Raw genomic sequence first — 18,792 nt, 5'->3', positions numbered from 1 at the left:
ACAGGGATAATGAAATGCAGTTTGCATTTCACCCATAAGAGCGAACATAGAATAATGAACAATAAATATATACACGTACATCCAGTAGTAGTAGTGCAATTTTTCTGGGGGAAGGAATGTCCGGCGGGGGGGGTGACTGACAATCACCAAGGAGCAGAGTTAAATAATGTAATAGCCGCAGGGAAAAAGCTGTTCCTGTACCTGCTGGTCCGGCAACGGAGAGACCTGTAGCGCCTCCCGGATGGTAGGAGGGTAAACAGTCTGTGGCTGGGGTGAGAGCAGCCCTTGACGATGCTGCGCGCCTTTCGCAGGCATCGCTTGCTTTGGACCGACTCAATGGAGGGGAGTGAGGAACCGGTGATGCGTTGGGCAGTTTTCACAACCCTCTGCAGTGCTTTCCGGTCGGAGACAGAGCAGTTACCATACCATACTGTGAGACAGTTGGTAAGGATGCTCTCGATTGTGCAGCGGTAGAAGTTCACCAGAATCTGAGGAGACAGATGAGTTTAGAGGTGTTTATAGAGGTTTAGCTGTTTGGAGGGGTTTAGAGTGGTTCAGATGCGTTTAGAGTGTTGCAGAGGGGGTTGAAGGAGTTTAGAGGTCTTTTGACAGTTTTCGAGGGATTTAGAGGGGTTCAGAGGTGTTCAGATGGTTTACAGGGGTTTAGAAGGGTTCAGAGTGGTTTAGATGGGTTGAGAGGGACTTAACGGCGTGTAGGAGGGGTTTAGAGGGACGTATATGGGCTTAGAGGGGTTTAGAGGTGTATAGATATGTTTATATGTGTACAGACGTGTTCAGAGGAGTTTTGAGCGGTTTAGTGTGATTTAGAGGGGTTCTGAGTGGTTCAGAGGTTCTCAGAGGGGTTTAGAGTGGATTAGAGTTGTTCAGAGCGTTTTGGAGATGTTTAGTGGGGTTTAGAGTATGGGCGCCTTTCAAGAGTCTCAAGGACACCTTACAACTATTTCGCAAGTAGAGGAAAATATTTAAGCGGAATGAAATAAATAGTAGATACATGACTAGTACACAAATTTTGAGGTGTTTATAGAGGTGTTTAGAGATGTTCAGATGGTTTAGAGGGGTGAGAGGGGTTACGAGGGGTTCAGGTGGTCTAATAGGTGTTTAAAGGGGTCTAGATGCGTTTAGAGGGGTCCAGGGGAGTTTAGAGCGGTTTAGAGGGTTTCAGATGTGTTCAGAGGGGTTCGGAGTGGTTTAGAGCGATTTAGAGGTGTTTAAAGATGTCCGGATGGTTTAGAGGGATGTATAGGTGTTGAGAGCATTTTGGAGATGTTTAGAGCGGTTTAGAGTGGTTTAGAGGAGTTATATAAATTTACAAAATGCTTAAGGGTTTGGACAGACTAGATGCAGGAAAATTGTTCCCGATGTTGGGGAAGCCAAGATCAAGGAGTCACAGTTTAAGGATTAGGGGGGCATCTTTTAGGACCGAGATGAGAAAAAAACATTTTTTTTTACACAGAGAGTGGAGCCACAGAAGGTAGTTGAGGCCACAGTTCATTGGCTATATTAAAGAGGGAATTAGATGTGGCCCTTGCGGCTAAAGAGCTCAGGGGGTATGGAGAGAAGGCAGGTACAGGATACTGAGTTGGATGAACAGCCATGATCATATTGAATGGCGGTGCAGGCTCGAAGGGGCGAATGGCCTACGCCTGCACCTATTTTCTATGTTTCTATATTTATATGTGTTCAGAGTGGCTTCGTGGGGTATAGAGGGATTCAATGTAGTTTCGAGGGGGTTAGAGGGATTTACAGGGGCTTAGAGGGGTTTAGAGGGGTTTAGAGAGGTTTATATGGGTACAGGTGTTCAGAGCGGTTTCGAGGGATTTAGAGGGAGTTAGAAGGGTTTAGAAGGGTTCAGATACGTTCAGAGGGGTTTAGAGAGGTTTAGAGGGGTTCAGAGGGGTTCAGGTGGGTTGGGAGTGGGTTTAGAGGGGTTCAGAGGGGTCCAAAAGGGTTTGCAGGTATTTGTATGGATTCTGAGGTGTTTAGATCGGTTCAGTTGTGTTCGGAGGGTTTAAATGGGTTTGCAGCGGCTCAGATGGGTTTAGTGAGATTAGAGGGGTATACAGGTGTTCTGAGGTGCTCAGAGCGGTTTGGAGGGATTTATAGGGGTTTCGAGGTGATTAGAGGTGTTTAGATGGGTTCAGAGGTGCTAAAACGGGTTTAGATGGGGTTACAGGTGTTTAGAGGGGTTTAGAGGAGTGTAAGGTGGATTATAGAGGTTTAGAAGGGATCAAAGGTGTTCATATGTGTTTGGAGGTTTTTAGAGAGGCTCAGAGGATTCCAGATGGGTCGGAGCGGTTTAGAGGGGGGTTCAGTGTGGGTTAGAGGTGCTTAGAGGGACTTAGAAAAGTTTAGAGGGGTTTAGAGTGATTTTGAGAGGTTGAACGACTAGAGTCCCCTCTCAAGAACCCGAAACCTCCTAGAAACCCCTCGAACCACTCGAAAACCATCTAAACCCCTCGAAACCCCTCTAAACACCTCTAACACATCGACACGTCTATCGACACCTCCAACCCCCTGTGAGCACCTCTGGTCACCTGTATATCCCTCTAACCCCTCAAAACCCCTGCAAATCCCTCCAAACCACTCTGAACACATCCGAACCGGCCTAAAAACCTCTCCGCCAATCTTTTTTTTTTTGTATTTTTTTTTTTTTTATTAGAAGTACGGTAAATTACAATAACACACAACACATATATCTTAATACATTTTTTGTACCGCTTCATTTTTTTATTTTTTTTAAAGCTTTAAGAAAAAGATAGAAGTAAGGAAAGTAAAGTAAGTGCGCAGGAGTTGTGAAGTGCAGGAGAGTGTTGGGAAAAGAAAGCCCCTTAGAAAAGAAGTTAGAGAAGGAAGTAAAGTAAGAAAGTAGACCCTAGAAAAGAAAGAAAAATAAAGTAAGGACAATCGCTCTATTATAACATTAAACTCCGCAGAAAGACTACCAACCAAGTCTGTTTTTGTTGTTTTATCTCCCAATGCCAGGTCCTGATACCATTTATTTATTTAGTATTTTTTAAATTACTATTGCACCTCATGCTTGTAATAGGTCCATAAACGTAGACCACGTCTTTTGGAATTGGTTTGCGTTATCTGCTAAGAGGAATCTCATCTCTTCCAGATGTAATGTTTCAAACATATTTGATATCCACATTTTTATTGTTGGTGTGGGCGCATTTTTCCAGAATTTAAGTATGAGCTTTTTTCCCATTATTAGCCCGTAATTGAGTAAATTCTTCTGATACACGTTTAATTCAGGGATACCTTCCGATATGCCAAAAATGATCCATTCTGGTTTTGGTACCAGTTTTATTTTAATTAATTTTGAAAAAATATCAAATATTCCATGCCAGAATTTTTGGATTTTTGTACAATCTAAACCCCTCTGGACCCCTTTTAACGCAACTGAACCTCTCTAAACACCTCAGAAGCACTCCAAACCCATCTAAACCCTTCTGGACCCCATTAAACCCCTCTAAACCCGTCCAATCCTCTCTAAACCCATCTGAACCCGCCTAAACACCCTCTAAACCGCTCGGAACACCTCGAAAGTCATCTAACCCTCTCTAAACTCATTCAAATACCCTTTAAAACGCTCTAAACCCCGCTTTAATCTCCGCTAAACTCCTCTGAAGCCCTGTAGTCCCTTGTAAACCCCTCTGAACCCCTATGAACACCTCTAAACCCGTCCAAACCACCAAACCCCTCTAAATCTGAACGACTCTAGAACTTCTGTAAAGCCCTCTAAACACCTGTAAACTCCTCTAAACACACTGAACCCTTCTGAATCTCTAATCCCATCTAGACCCGTCAATAACCCTCTAAATCCCTCCAAACCCATATGAACCCAACGGAACACCTCAAAAGCATTCGAAAACCCTCTGTCTGCCTCTGAACGGCTCTGAACCCCTCAAGACACTTCTAAACCACTCTAAACCCCTCTGAACCCCTCTCAACCCCTATAATCCCCTCTAATCCCCTCTAAACGCCTCTAGACCTTTCGAACCCCTCTAAACCACTCCAAACCACCCTACCCTCCTATGAACACCTCAAAACCCCTCTAACCGCCTCTAAATCCATCTCAAAACATATGACCACCTCTGAACCCCTGCAAACACCTCTAAACCACTCTATACCCCTCTAAACACCTCTAACACCCTCTGAACACCAATGAACCTCTCTCAACACTTTCCAACCACTCTAAACACCCCTAAATCCATCTGAACCCCTCTGAACCGCTGTAAATCCCCTCTAAACCTATTTAAACCTCTCTAAACAACTCTAAACCGCTCTCATCCTCTCTAAACCCCTATAAATTCCTCTGAACCAATCTAAACCCCTCTAAACCATTATAAATTCCTCTAAACACCTCTGAACGCATCTGAACCCTTCTAATCCTCTCTAACCCCCTCTAAGCCCACATGCATCCCTCTAAACCCCACCTACACGCCGTTAAGTCCCTCTCAACACCTCTAAACCACTCTGAACCCTTCTAAACCCCCTGTAAACCATCTGGACACCTCTAAACCCCTCTAAATCCCTCGAAACCTGTCAAAAGACCTCTAAACTCCTTCAAACCCCCTGAAACACTCTAAACGCATCTGAACCCCTCTAACCCCCTCCAAACAGCTAAACCTCTATAAACACCTCTAAATCCCTCTGTCTCCTCAGATTCTGGTGAACTTCTACCGCTGCACCATCGAGAGCATCCTTACCAACTGTCTCACAGTATGGTATGGTAACTGCTCTGTCTCCGACCGGAAAGCACTGCAGAGGGTGGTGAAAACTGCCCAACGCATCACCGGTTCCTCACTCCCCTCCATTGAGTCTGTCCAAAGCAAGCGATGCCTGCGAAAGGACCGCAGAATCGTCAAGGGTTGCTCTCACCCCAGCCACAGACTGTTTACCCTCCTACCATCGGGAGGCGCTACAGGTCTCACCGTTGCCGAACCAGCAGGTACAGGCACAGCTTTTTCCCTGCGGCTATTACATTACTTAACACTGCTCCTTGGTGATTGTCAGTCACCACCCCCCTCCCTTGCCGGACATTCCTTCCCCCAGAAAAATTGCACTACTACTACTGTATGTACGTGTATATATTTATTGTTCATTATTCTATGTTCGCTCTTATGGGTGATGCAAACTGCATTTCGTTGTCCCTGTACTGTACACTGCACAATGACAGTAAATATCGAATCTGTATCTGAATCTGAAAACCCTGCAAACCCCTCTAAACCCCTCCGAACCCATTTGAACACATCTGAACCCCTCTAAACCGCTCTAAACTGCCCTAGACCCCTCTAAACGCATCTACACCCCTTTAAACCCCACTTAGCCCACCTGAACCCCTCTAAACTCCTCTAACCCCCTCAAAACCCATTAAACCCCTCTAAACCCATCGAAACACCTCTGAACCAATCTAAACACATCTTAACTCCTCTAAACCATTCTTAACCCCTTTAAACACCGCTAAACATCTCCACAACGCTCTCAACACCTCTAAACACATCTGAACCGCTCTGAAGCACTCAAACCCCCTCTAAATCCGTCTATACCCCTCTGAAACCAACTCATCCCCTCATAAACCGCTCTAAACCCACCTAAACCGCTCGGAAACCCTCTGAACTCATCTAACCCCGTCAACAATTGTCTAAACCCCTCTAAACCCATCTAAACCCCTTGACACCCTCGAAACCCCTCGATCCCCTCCAGACCCCTCCAAACCCCATCTAACTCCCTCGATACCCCTCCAAACACCCCTAAACCCCTAAACACCTCGAAACTCCTCTAAACCCCTGGAAACCCCTCCTAAACCCTTCTAAACCCCTCCAAACACATCTCAGCCCATCTGAACACGTCTACACCCATTGTACCATCTGTGGACGACAGATGGCACAATGGGCTAAGTGTTCGGCTGGCAACCGGAAGGTAGCTGGTTCGAATCCCGCTTGGAGTGCATACTGTCGTTGTGTCCTTGGGCAAGACACTTCACCCACCTTTGCCTGTGTGTGTGAATGTAATTATGTGAAGCACTTTGGGGTCAATGCAAGTTGACTAAAAATGTGCTATATAAATAAAAGAAAAATAATTTAACCCCTAAACCCCTCTAAACCGCTCTAAACAACTCTGAACACATCTGATCCCCTCTAGACTCCTCTAACCCCAAACACCCAAACTCCTCTACCCCTCAAATCCCCTGTAAACACCACTGAACACCTCTAAAACCTCTAAACGCCCCTCAACCCCTATCAACCATCCAAATCCCTCTGTGCACCTCTGAAACCATGTATACCCCTCTAACTCACTCTAAACCCCTCTAAACACCTCCAAACTACTCTGGATCCCTCTGTACCCCTCCAAGCCTAGCTTAGCCCCTTTACTCTCCTGTAAACCCCTCCGAACACATCTGAACCCCTCTAAACCCAACAAAAGTCATATAAACCCCTCGAAACTCAACTGTACCCCTCTAAATCCATTCAACCCACTATATACACGTCTAAACCATTCTGCACCCATCTGAACACCTTTGACACGCTGTAAACCCCCTCTGAACACCTATGAACCGTTGTAAACCCCCCTCTATACCATCAAAACCGTTCTAAACAAGTCTAACCCGCTCTCAACCTCTAAACCTCTATGAATCCCTCTGAACCCCTCTGAGCCCCTCAAAATCAGTCAACATCCCTCTAAACCCCCCTGAACCCCACTGAATCCTCTGAACCACTGAAGACTCCTCTAAATCACTCTTTATCCCCCTGTAAACCCCTCTAAACCCCTCTAAATCGCTTCATACCGCTCCAAACCCTTTAAACCTGTCTGTACCCACATTAACATTTCTAAACATCTCTAAATCACTCGTAAACCCCTCTAAACCCCTCTGAACCACTAAACCGTCTAAACCCCTCAAAACCCCTCTAAACCCCTCTGAACCACTAAACCGTCTAAACCCCTCAAAACCCCTCTGAACCACTCCAAACCCTTCGAAACCCAATGAATCCCCTCTAAACACATCGACACCCCTGAAACCCGCTGAAAACTCCACCAAAGCCCTCTAAACACCTGTAAATCGTAAAAACCAACTGCTTCAGGTCTGGAGGAAAGATGGTCAACAATATAAAAACTCATCTCCGATCTCCTATCTGCTAATCTCTCTCTTGCTCTTTTTTCTTTCTTACTTCTCTTCCTCACTCTCTCTTTCTCGTTTTACACACACTACACGTTCTTCTACTCTCTATTATCTTTCTCTCTCTCATTACTTTAAGACAAATTAAAATTGTAGTTGTACATAGAATGTATCATGTCAACATATTTGGCACCTGAGGTACCACTGTATTGTACTTACTTCTAATAAATTTAAAAAAAGAAAAAAGAAAACCCTGTAAACTCCTCTACACCCCAAGAAACCTGCTCGAATCCCCTCTAAACCCTTCGAAACCCATCCTAAACCCCTCTGAACACCTCGCGACCCCTCTGGTCACATCTAAACCCATCTAAGCCCCTCTAAATTCCTCTAAACCCCTCTAAACTCCTCTACACTCATCTAAATCTCTCCAGACCCCTCTAAACCACTCTGAACTGCTCTGTCCCTCTAAACACCCATCAACTCTCTGAACAACTCTGAACCCCTCTAAATCCCTTTAAACATGTGTAAGGACCTCAAAACACCTCCAACCCCCTCTGAACCCCTCCAAATGCCTCTGAAACCCTCCAAAACTCGCTTAACCCATCCAAACAACTAAACCGCTATAAACACTTGTGAACATCTCTAAAACCCTCCAAGCGCCACTACACCATCCGAAGCTCTCTGAACATACCTGAACCCCTATAAACCCTCTGAACACCTCTGGGCCTCTCTAAATGCCTCTAAACCCCTTTAAAACCCTCTAAACCTACCTGAACCCCTCTAATCCCCTCTGATCCTCTTTAAACACCTCTAAACCCCATCGAAAACCCTCTAAACCCTATAAACACCTCTGAGCCAATCTAAACACATAGTATTCCATGTACACCACTCTAGACCCCCTAAACTCCTCTAAACATCTCTAAACAGCTCTCAAACACTCTAAACCCCTCTGAAACACTCCGAATCTGTCTATACCACTCAAAACCCATCTACATCCTAAAACTTTCTGAACCCCTCCAAATTCCTATAAATCCCTGTAAATCCCTCCAAACCGTCTCTAACCCCGCTGAACACGCATGTACCCCCTCTAAACCTCTCAGCAACACATCTAAATCACTCTAAACCTCTCTAAACCCCTCTGAGCCCCTTTGAACCTCTCGAACCAACTCGAAACACCTCGACGCCGCTCTGAACCCCTCCAAAGCCCTCGACACCTATCTAAACCCCTCCAAACACCTCGAAACCCGTCCAAACCCCTGTAAACTCCTACTCCCCTTTACACCCCCAGACGCCCCTCTAAGCCACTCTAAACCCTCTAAACGCATCTGAACCCCTCTAAACCACTCTGACTGCTCTAAACCACTCCGAACCCCTCTCAATCCCTCTAAACCTGTCTAAACACCACTACTCTCCCCAACCCTGCTAACCCCTCTATTCATCTCTCAACCACCTCCAATAACTCTAAACCCATACGAACAGTTAGATGTGGCCCTTGTGGCTAAGGGGATCAGAGGGTATGGAGAGAAGGCAGGTACGGGATACTGAGTTGGATGATCAGCCATGATCATATTGAATGGCGGTGCAGGCTCGAAGGGCCGAATGGCCTACTCCTGCACCTAATTTCGATGTTTCTATGTTTCTAACCCCTCTGAACACTTCTCAACCGCTATAAACCACTCGAAACCCCTCCTACCCCTTAGAACCCCTCTGAACCCGTCTAAATCGTTCTAAACCCGTCTAAACAACCCTCTGAACACCTCTAATTCCCTACAAACATTTAGAGGGGGTTAGCGGTGTTTAAAGGGATTTAGATGGGATTAGATGGGGTTAGAGGTGTATATAGGGGTTTAGAAGTGTTTAGAGGGATTCAGATAATTCAGAGGTCGGAGGGGTTTAGAGGTGTTTGTAGGGGGTTACAGGTGTTGTTTAGACGGGTTTAGACGATTAAGACGGGTTCAGAGGGGGTTATAAAGGGTGGGTTTAGAGGGGATGAAACGGTGCTAGAGGTTAAACTGTAGAGGGGTGCAGAGGCGTTCAAAGGGGTTTCGAGCGGTTCAGAGGAGTTGAGAGGGGTCCGTATGGGGTTTAGAAGGGTTTGGAGGGGGTTAGAGGTATACAGAGGGGTTTATAGAGGTTTAGAGTTGCTTGGAGTGGTGTATAGTAGTTCGTAGGGGCTTTAGACGGGTTCCGATGTGTTTAGAGAGGTTCAGAGGGGTGAGAGGGGTTTGGCGGGGTTTAGCGGTGTTTAGACGTTTGGAGGGGTTTTGAGGTGTTCAGAGGTATAGAGAGGGATTGAGATGGGTTTAGAGTGGTTAATAGGTTATATATGTGTTTAGAGGGCTTTAGAGTGATTTAGGGGGGTTTGTAGTTGGCTCAGATGGGTTCTTAGAGATTTAGGGGGTTTAGAGGGGATTGGAAGGGTTTGTAGTTGCGTAGGTGATTTAGAGGGGTTTCGAGTGGTTTAGAGGGGTTTAGATGGGTTTAGAGGGGGTTAGACTGGTTAAGATATGTTTAGAGCGTTTTGAGTGGTTCAGAGGGGTTCAAAGGTGTTTAGAGGGGATTAGAGGTATTTAGGGGTTAGGGGAGTTTAGAGGGATTTAGAAGGGATTAGATGGGGTTAGATGTGTTTATAGGGGGTTTTGAAGTGTTTAGAGGGGTTCAGATAATTCAGAGGAGGTCGGAGGGGTTTGGAGGTGTTTGTAGGGGGTTAGAGGTGTTGTGAGGGTTTCAGAGCCGTTCAGAGGCAGACAGAGGGTTTTCGAGTGGTTTAGAGGTGTTCCGATGGGTTCCTATGGGTTTGGAGTGATTTAGAGGGGTATTGACGGGTCTAGATGGGTTTAGAGATTCAGAAGTGTTCAGTTGGGTTTAGAGGAGTGTACAGGTATTTAGAGAGGTTTAGAGGGGTTTTGAGGCGTTTAGAGGGGATTAGAGGGCTTTACAGGGGGTTTAGAGAGGTTCAGGTTTAGAGGGGTTTGGTGGTTTGGTCGGGTTTAGAGGTGTTCATAGGGGGTTCAGAGAGGTTTACAGGGGACTACAGGGCTTCAGAGGAGTTTAGAGACGTTTAGCGGAGATTAAAGCTGGATTTAGAGGGTTTTAAAGGGTTTCGAATGAGCTTAGAGAGGGTTAGAGGGCTTTCGAGGTGTTCCGAGGGGTTTAGATGGGTTTAGGGTTCAGAGGGGTTCAGAGAGGTTTGGACGGGTTTAGAGGGGTTTAGTGGGGTCCAGAAGGGTTTAGAAGGAATTAGAGGGCTTCTGAGGAGTTTAGAGAGGTCCAGTTGTGTTCTAAGGGGTTTAGAGGGGATTAGAGGGGCGTAGAGATTTTTAGGCCGGTTCGGATGTGTTCAGAGTGGTTTGGAGTGATTTTGATGGGTTTTGAGGTGTTAGAGGGGTATACATGTGTCCAGAGGTGCTCACAGGGGGTTGGAGGTGTCGATAGGGGTTTCGAGGTGCTTAGAGGTGTTTAGAGCGGTTTCGAGGGGTTGATATGGTTTTCGAGGGGTTCGAGGGGTTTCTAGGGGGTTTCGGGGTCTTGAGAGGGGACCAGAGTCGTTCAGAGGAGTTTAGAGAAGTTTAGGGGGGTTCAGAGTGGATCGGAGATGTTGGGAGGGGGTTTAGAGGGGTTCAGAGGGGTCCAAAAGTGTTTGCAGGGGTTTGGAGGGATTCTGAGGGGTTTAGATGGGTTTAGATGGGTTCGGAGGGGTTTAGATGGGTTTGGAGGGGCTCTGAGGGGTTTAGAGGGGTTAGAGGGGTATACAGGTGTTCTTGTTTTTTTTAATTTTTTTAAATTTTATTTATTTATTAGAAGTAGACATATTGTACAATGTAGTTACATATTATAGTAGAAAAAAAACTTGTCATATACATCAGTCATACATTATTAAAATTTTCCACTATCAATTACTAAACTGCTTCTAGTATTTTTATTTTTTATAGAAAGCGAGAAAAAGAGAGGGTAGAAAGTTACAAATAAAAAAGAAAGCAAAAAAAAACACAACAGAAAAACAAGGGAGGTGGAATGGGTTGCCTGTGATACATCAATGGAGATAGGTTCGTAGGTTATAAAGTATAGAGTATAGTTTTTCATCTGTTCCTGAGTTCAAGTTTCAGCTGGGTCCTCGTGCTGTGCCAGTCTATCCCTTCAGATAGTTAATGAATGGAGCCCAAATTTTATGGAAAAGATCTTGTTTGTCCATTAAGACAAGTCTAATTCTTTCTAAGTATAGGGTCTCCGACATTTCCGTAATCCACATTTTGATTGTGGGGGTTGTAGGGCCTTTCCAAAATTTTAATATTAATTTTTTCCGGTTATTATACTGTAATTGAGGAAGTTTCTTTGGTTTGTTGTGAGTGTTAAGCTTTGTTCTGATATTCCAAGTATTATTAATTTTGTGTCTGGGTCCAGTTTTGTATTAATAACTTTTGAAGTTATTTCAAAAATATCTGTCCAGAAATGTTTAAGTTTTATACAGTTTGCAAAAGTATGTGTTAAATTAGCCTCCAAATGTAGACATTTATCACAAATAGGAGAGATGTGTGGGAAGATTCTATTTAGTTTTATTTTAGAGAAGTGTAGTCTATGTAAGACCTTGAATTGTATTAAAATATGTCTGGCATTTAATGAACATTGATGTATTTGTTGTAAACTTTCGTCCCACATATCTTTCGTGATAGGATGACCTATTTCAATTTCCCATTTGTATCTATGTAGTTCGGTCGGTGGTACCTCGTTATTTAGTAGGGTGTTATAAATATAAGCTATTAGTTTTTCAGTATTAGGATGCTTGTTCAGACACTCATCAAGAATTTCTGATTCCCTATTCCTGTAAACTTGTGTATTAGATTTAACATAATCTCTAATTTGTAGATATCTGAAAAAATTATTTGAGTGCAGTCCATAATTCAGTTGTAACTCTTGAAATGAAAGAAAAGTACCTTTCCCATAAAGATGTCCTATATTTTTGATTCCATGATTTTTCCATTGTGTGAAACCTTTGTCCATAAAGGATGATTTGAATAAAGGATTATTTACAATGGGAAGGCAGAGTGGTATATTATTCAATTTTAAATCTTTTTTTATTTGTTTCCAAATTCGTATTCCACTATGTATTATGGGGTTTTCTTTATAGGTTTTTTTGTGCTGTTTTGTGGGGGCAAATATGATCGGTCCAATTTCAAAAGGTAGACAGTCTTCCTTTTCCATCATTAGCCAATCTGGTTGTTGGTCCATTTCTTCCAGCCAAAAATTCATGTTTTTAATATGGACTGCCCAAAAATAAAATAAGAAATTTGGCAAAGCCAGACCTCCATTTATCTTTGATTTACATAAATGTTTTTTACTTATTCTATGATTCTTATAATCCCAGACAAAACTTGTAACAATGGAGTCGACTTTTTTGAAAAAAGTTTTTGGGATATATATAGGAATTAATTGAAGTATGTACAGTAGTTGCGGTAAAAAAATCATTTTTATAGCATTAATTCTCCCAAGCATTGAAATGGGGAGTGTTTTCCAGTATTGAATATTCTTATGTAGTTTATTCAGTAAGGGTGGGAAATTTAGTTTAAATAAAGAGGTATATGTCTTAGTTACCCAGATTCCTAAGTATTTAAATTTATCTTTAACTATTTTAAAAGGGGATTGTTGTATTGTATGTAAATTGAATTTTGTTATTGGCATGATTTCGCGTTTATTCCAATTGATTCTATATCCCGAAAACTGACCAAATTGAGTTATTAGATTTAATAGGTTTGGAATACTAGTTTCTAATTTTGTAATATATATTAGTATATCATCTGCATATAAGGAGATTTTATTCCTTGTGTCTCTAGTATTGTATCCAAATATTCCTGGATGGTTTCTAATGATTTCTGCTAGGGGTTCGATTACAAGGGCAAATAATAGTGGGGATAGTGAGCATCCTTGTCTACAGCCTCTAGAGAGATTAAATTTAGTTGATAACATTTTGTTTGTTAATATTCTAGCTGTTGGGTTAGAATATAACAATTTAACCCATGTACAGTACTTCTCTCCTAGTTGAAATGTTTCCATCACCGAAAATAAATATGGCCATTCTACCTGGTCAAATGCTTTTCCAGCATCTAACGAGATAATTGCTAGATCTGCGTTGGGGATTCTATTGGAGTATATAATATTAAATAATCTTCTCAGATTAAAAAATGAATACCGTTTGGGGATAAACCCTGTTTGGTCAGGATGTATTAATTTACTGATCACTAAGCTCAATCTATTAGATAGAATCTTAGTTAATATGTTCTGATCAGTATTTAAGAGGGCTATAGCTCTGTATGAACCTGGGTCTTCAAGATCCTTGTCCGTTTTTGGTATAAGTATGATTGTTGATTCATTTAGAGTTTCTGGGAGTTTCTGTTGAGTATAAGCATATTTGTACATTGTCTGTATGCGTGGGGAAAGCAAGTCATAAATGTTTTAATAAAATTCCGAATTTAGACCATCGGGTCCTGCCGACTTTCCGTTTTTTAAGGACTTTATTGATTCTTCAATGTCTTTTATCGTAATTTCAGCCCCTAGCAATTCTCTCTCTTTCTGATCTAGACCCGCAAACTTACAATTCTGTAAAAATGTTTCCATTCCCGTTGATTGTTCTGTTATTTTAGATGAATACAATTTTTGATAGTATTGTAGAAATCTATCATTAATATCTTTAGGCAATGTTAATGTTTCTCCCTTATCTGTTCTAATTTTGTATATTGTTTTTTCCCCGTCCAATTTGCGAAGTTGACGCGCTAATAGTTTTTGTGGTTTGTCACCAAATTCAAAATTTAATTGTTTTGTATGTTGATAAAGTTTTATAACTTGGTCTGAATAAATCTTGTTTAATTTATATTTCAATACTGCAATTTTATTGTGTTTTATCGTGGATGGTGCTGCTGCATTTTCTGTGTCTAATTGCTTTATTTCCATTTCCAGTTTCTTTTGTTTGGCCCTATTCTCTTTATTAAAAAATTATTGGGAAGAAATTAATGCTCCTCGTACAAATGCTTTAAATGTTTCCCAAAGAAGCGAGGCAGAGTTTTCAGGGCTATCGTTAGCCTCAAAAAACATTTTAATATGTTTTACTAGATATTCATTACATGACTTATCTTTTAAGATTTGGGGATTAAATCTCCATTGTGACTGTGTCTCTGCCATTCCGTTTACTTTGATCATAAATGTTAATGGGGCATGGTCTGAGATTATGATGTTGTGATATTGTGAGTTATAGGTGAATGGGATAAGTTTTGAATCTACCAAAAAATAGTCTATCCTTGAGTAAGTTTTATGTACTGGTGAGTAAAATGAATATTCTCGGCCCGATGGATTTTCAATTCTCCAAACGTCCTTAATATTAGTGGTATTAATGTATGAATTTAAAAATTCACTTGATCGAGATTTTAGTTTTCTTTGGGTTGATGATCTGTCCAAACAAGCATCCAATGTACAATTTAAATCTCCACCAATTATTAAGTTTTGTGGTGTACCTTCCGGGAGATTGTTAAGAATTCTCTTAAAAAACAGAGGGCTATCAAAATTTGGTCCATACACATTGAGGAGAGTCACCTTTTTTAAGTATAACTCCCCTATTATTATAATATATCTGCCTTCAATGTCTTCTATCGTTGATATATGTTTAAAGGGTATACCTTTACGAATTAATATTGCAACACCTCTTGATTTATGTGAGAATGAAGAATGGTACGCTTTAGCAATCCATTTTGCTTTCAGTCTATGTAGTGCTTCCTTTTTAAGATGTGTCTCCTGGAGAAATATTATATCTGTTTTCAATGATTTTAAATGTGCTAACACTTTGCCTCTCTTGATAGGTTCATTAATTCCCTTAACATTCCAACTACATAATTTAATTCCCTCACCCCCAATTTTTATATTCATGTCTTGCATCTTGTGATTAAGTGGTAGAGCAGATGATTCAGCACACTCAACCCTACCTTATACTTGAACTTCAGGTAGATGAATTTTAGGTCACGTCTGTTTTCCATCCGAACGTATCTCCTTAAATAAAATATGCAATTCCATTCCAAATACAAAATATAATGTGATATAAGATTAAAAAAAGGTGACAGCTAATAGGGTTAGTAAAGTGTGGAAAGTAAAAAAGAAAAGCAACTACAACTACAATTAGTGCAGTTAGTGATAGCCACCCTAATGTGGCTAAGCATCTATGGACTTCCGTAGCTTTTGGTTTATAAAAATACTAGCTCCGTGCTTTCCTTGAAAGGAAAGTTTCCAATTCGATGCATACAATTTGTGGGGGGGAAAGAAATATTGATTATATTCCATTAATGGTATAATTAGTAGTCTCAAATTGAGATATTAGTTTTGTATAATCTAAACATTTATCAAAGAATAATCAAAAACGAAAACATCAGAGCAAGGGCCATCAGACATTTCTCATTATAAAATACCTGAATCATACTTTACTTATATTTCATACTTTTAATTAATTCTTAAATAATCTAAATAATCTTGTTATCATTAGTTAGTGTTAGTTAATATTCTTGATTATTAATAGTTGTTAGAGGTTAGAGGTTAGTACTAGAATGTTAGTTTTATATATATCCGTTGTAGGAAATATACCCAATTCTTATTGCGAATATTAGGCAACTCTTAAATATAATAGTTTAAAGTTTAGAGTTCCATATCTTCTCTGCGAGATAGCAGTGTCCGAGTCGGTGTTAAGAGTTGAATATTTTTCAATCTTTGATCTTGTCTTCGACTTTCTTGGCAAATTCAAATGCTTCCGTGTGCTTGATGAAGAAGTATTCCTTCTTCTCGTAACTGACTCTCAGTGTTGCGGGGTATAACAGTCCATATCTCAGATTCTTTATGTTCTTCAGTATTCTTCTTGTTTCTGTGAACAACGCTCTTTTCTTAGCAACTTCCACGGGGTAATCTCTGAATACGCTAATCTTGTCTCCTTCATATACAAGATTTCTGCTTTTACCAATTTTCCTCATCATGTCATCCAATACATGGTCATATTGGACCTTTACTATCATTATTCTTGGTCGGTCGCCCACCTTTGGGCGACCCACTCTGTGCGCTCGGGCAAGTAATGGCGCCTGATCCAGGTTCAAAATTGTTTTCAGTACTTCTGCAGCAAATTCACGGGGGTCACGAGTCCCCTCTCTGCCTTCCTGGATGCCCACGATTCTTAAATTCTGACGCCTCTGTCGTCCCTCCAAGTCGGTACATTTTTCAGTTATTTGATACAATAACTTTGATAGGCGTTGGTTCTCAGTGATGAGTTGTTTTGTAGTTGCGGTGCTTGTCTCAGCAAGTTCCTCAAGTTCTTTTACAATCTTGTAGTGTTGGTCTAATGTCAGGAGAATAGGTTCAAGTTTAGAATCAAATCTGGATTCCATCTTATTCAGTTTTTCATTTACTTCTTCAACATTTTGAGTCATATTTCTTTCCATTTCTAATTTCCAGTCTTCAAGGACTTCGTGTACAATCTCTGTAACATCTTCTTTAATTTGGTCTTTCATTTCTTTTTTAAAAGATGCTAGCTCCTCTTTAACCTCTTGAAAGTTCTGTCTAAGATTTTTAAGTTCCTCCTTAAGGAACGTTTTTAATTCTTCCATCTCAGTCTTTTTCTTCTTCTTTGAGATGTCTTCTCGGGATGCTGTTAAACCTGAGGACGAGGCTTCAGTTGGGCCTACCTCTTTAGTCTTGCCGTTTTTTGCCTTGTGGGGGGGGGGGTATGTTGAGTCGACATACTGCCGGTGTCGCGCGCCTGATGACGTCACGGGCTTAGTGCAAAACAATCGGTCCCGGTTTCTGCAGGTAGGATCTGTCTTTTCCTCCCGTTTTTTCGGATTTTTCACGGAGCTAGTTGGCGCGAGTCTCTCCTACTCCATAGCGCCACCGGAAGTCTGTATACAGGTGTTCTGAGGTGCTCAGAGTGGTTTAGAGGGATTTATAGGTGTTTCGAGGTGATTAGAGGTGTTTAGATGGGTTCAGAGGTGCTTAGACGGGTTTAGATGGGGTTAGAGATGTTTAGAGGGGTTTAGAGGAGTGTGAGGTGGATTATAGAGGTTTAGAAGGGTTCAGAGATGTTCATATGTGTTTGGAGGGTTTTAGAGAGGCTCAGAGGGTTTCAGATGGTTTGTAGAGGTTAGAGGTGCTTGGAGGGACTTTGAGATGCTTAAAAGGGGGTTACATGTGTCCAGAGATGTCCAGAATGGTTTAGATAGGTTTAGAGGTGTTTGCAGGAGTTTCGAAGAGTTTAGAGGTGTTTCCAGCACGTTTCTAGTGGTGTAAAGGCGTTTACAAGGGTTGAGATGTTGTTTAGAGGGGTTTGGTGGGGTTAAGAAAGGTTTTAGATGGATTCGGAATGGTATATAGAGGTTTAGTTTTTGGAAGGGTTTAGAGGGGTTATGAGGCGTTTACAGGGCTTTAGAGGAATATAGAAGGGCTTAGAGAGAGTTTTTAGAGGTGTTTAGAGAGGTTTATAATGGTACAGACTGGTTCTGAAGGCTTTGGAGCGGTTTGGTGTGATTTAAAGGGATTTCGAGGGGTTAAGAGGGGTTCAGAGGATTTCAGAGATGTTGAGAGCGGTTTACAGATGTTTAGAGGTGTTTAGGGATGTTTAGACAGGTTTAGATGGGTTAATATGTGTTGAGATTGGTTTAGAGGGGATTTAAGGGTTTGAAGGGGGTTTAGAGGGGTTTAGAGGGGTTTAAAGGGGATAGAGGGGCTTAGAAGGGTTTGGAGGGCTTTAGAGGACTTTAGAGGGTTTTAGAGGGATTTAGATGGGTTTAGAGGGGTTTAGGGGGGATTAGAGGGGGTTTCGAGCGGTTTAGAGGAGTTCATAGCAGTTCAGAGGGAATTAGAGGGATTTAGAGGGGGGTTAGAGCCGTTCAGAAGGTTTCAGAGGTGTTCTGAGGGGATTAGAGGTGTTCAGAGGTTTGGAGGGATTCAGAGAGGTTCAGAGGGGTTCAGAGGGGTTCACGGGGGTTTAGAGTGGTTTAGAGGGGTTTCGAGATGTTTAGAGGGGATCATAGGGGATTAAAAGGGGTTTAGTGTGGTTTCTAGAGGTTTAGAGGAGTTCGGAATTTTTAGAGAGGTTTAGAGGGGTGTCGGGGTTAAAAGGATTTAGGAGGATTCAGAGCCGTTCAGAGTGATACCGAAGGTTTTCGTGGGGTTTAGAGGTGTTTCGAGTGGTTCCGATGAGTTTTGCAGGATTTTAGAGGTGTATACAGGAGTTTAGAGGTGTTTAGAGGTTTAGATGGATTTATAGGCGTGTACTAGAGGGCTTTTCAGGGGGTTTAGATAGGTTCAGAGGGGTTTAGAGGGGGTTTAGAGTGTTGCAGATGTGTTCAGGTGTGTTTAGAGGGGTTTAGAGGGCTTTCGAGGGGTTGAAAGAGGTTGAAAGGGGGTTCAGAGGGGTTCAGAAGAGTTTAGAAAGGGTGAAAGCGGATTGAGATGTTGAGGTGTTTAGGTGGGTTTCGAGTGGTTTAGAGGAGTTAATATGTGTTGTGATTAGTTTAGAGGGGTTTAGAGGGTTTTAGAGGGCTTTAGAGCGGTCTAGATAGGTTTAAAGCGGATAAAAGGGGATTAGAGCGGTTTAGAGCGGTTTAGAGGTGTTCAGAGGTGTTCTGATGGGTTTAGAG

The 18,792-nt window shown here is 41.9% G+C and overlaps 1 long non-coding RNA gene across 1 annotated transcript; it reads left to right on the top strand.

Annotated features, from left to right (window-relative positions):
* Nucleotides 1-501: 501 nt before the first annotated feature.
* On the top strand, nucleotides 502-17,281 carry LOC116967971. Its single transcript, XR_004410371.1, has 3 exons — nucleotides 502-512; nucleotides 10,557-10,566; nucleotides 17,253-17,281. It is a non-coding gene; the product is annotated as an uncharacterized LOC116967971 (long non-coding RNA).
* Nucleotides 17,282-18,792: the final 1,511 nt, after the last annotated feature.

The sequence above is a fragment of the Amblyraja radiata genome, chromosome 43 (assembly GCF_010909765.2).
Source record: "Amblyraja radiata isolate CabotCenter1 chromosome 43, sAmbRad1.1.pri, whole genome shotgun sequence".
In the NCBI taxonomy this organism is placed as follows: Eukaryota; Metazoa; Chordata; class Chondrichthyes; order Rajiformes; family Rajidae; genus Amblyraja; species Amblyraja radiata.
This window is presented reverse-complemented; position numbering and strand designations above follow the sequence as displayed.